The sequence below is a fragment of the Octopus bimaculoides genome, chromosome 18 (assembly GCF_001194135.2).
Source record: "Octopus bimaculoides isolate UCB-OBI-ISO-001 chromosome 18, ASM119413v2, whole genome shotgun sequence".
Lineage (NCBI taxonomy): Eukaryota > Metazoa > Mollusca > Cephalopoda > Octopoda > Octopodidae > Octopus > Octopus bimaculoides.
The window spans coordinates 30,816,453-30,817,787 of NC_068998.1; the positions used below are offsets into that span (position 1 = coordinate 30,816,453).

The following is a 1,335-nucleotide window of genomic DNA, read 5'->3' on the forward strand; positions in this document are numbered from 1 at the left end:
AGCTGGATGCCCTTCCTAACGCCAACCACTCAGAGAGTGTAGTGGGTGCTTTTACGTGTCACCCGCACGAAGGCCAGTCAGGCAGTACTGGCAACGGCCACGCTCAAAATGGTGCATGTTATGTGCCACCTGCACAAGAGCCAGTCCAGGGGCACTGGCAACGATCTCGCTCGAAAATCCCATGAAGGCCAGCCAGGTGGCACTGGCAATGGTCACGCTCAAAATGGTGCATTTCATGTGTCACCCACACAAGAGCCAGTCCAGGGGCCCTGGCAACGATCTTGCTCGAAAAATTTCATATATATATATATATATATATGTTTACTTTGCATAAAATTTTTTTAATGTATTATAAGAAAGAAGGAATATACAATATAAAACTGCAATTCAATAGCTTAGATGCTTTTTTTTTAGTAAATTTACACATTAAAAAAATAGAATGAAACAAACAAACAAAAATAATAATCTTTGTCCAAATATGAGAATTTATAAATATTTGTACAACAAACAAAAATACCTTTTCATTTCTTTTTATTTTCTTTTAATATTGTTATTGCTAAATTTTATTTAATTTTAAACTTTGCATAATTAGAGATCTGTATTATTATCATTATTATTATTATTGAGTGGGAGAGAAGAACATGCCATCAAAGTGCCACTGGGGTATAAACATACAAAGCCCAATATACTCAACATGACTACCTGTCTGAAGGCACGTGTATCATAACTATATGTGTGCAACATGGAAATCTTATATCAAGATAAACAGTGCATGACCTTGAAGGTGGGACACAGAATTTTCTTCAGGTCGAGTAGCCCATCCAACTCAAAAGTCACTAAATAAGTGTTTTCCGCTCAAATGTTGTTTTCCATGTACCACCAGCCCAAGTGCCAGTAAGGCGACGCTGGTAGCGATCATACTCGAATGGTATTTTTTACATGCCACAGGCACAGGGGGCCACGCAGCGGCCCTGACCTCAATCACACACGGATGGTGCTCTTAGCACTCCTCTAGCACGGATGCCAGTCATGCTGTGCTTTCATCGAATTCGATTCCAATTTCACTTGCCTCAACAGGTCTTCACAAGCATAGTATATATAAAAATATATATACATACAAACATATATATATAAACCTATATATATATTTATACATACATATAAATATATATATATATATACACATATATATAAACATATATACACACATATATATAAACATATACATATATATATATAAAAACATATCTATGTACATAAAAACATATACATATATATATAAATATATAAATATATATACATACATATATATATATATATATATATATATATATA

The 1,335-nt window shown here is 34.3% G+C and overlaps 1 protein-coding gene across 1 annotated transcript in view; it reads left to right on the plus strand.

Annotated features, from left to right (window-relative positions):
• LOC128249773 (histone-lysine N-methyltransferase SETMAR-like) overlaps positions 1-1,335 on the plus strand; it is a 9,456-nt gene that overhangs the window by 7,274 nt on the left and 847 nt on the right. The gene's annotated exons all lie outside the window — the stretch shown is intronic.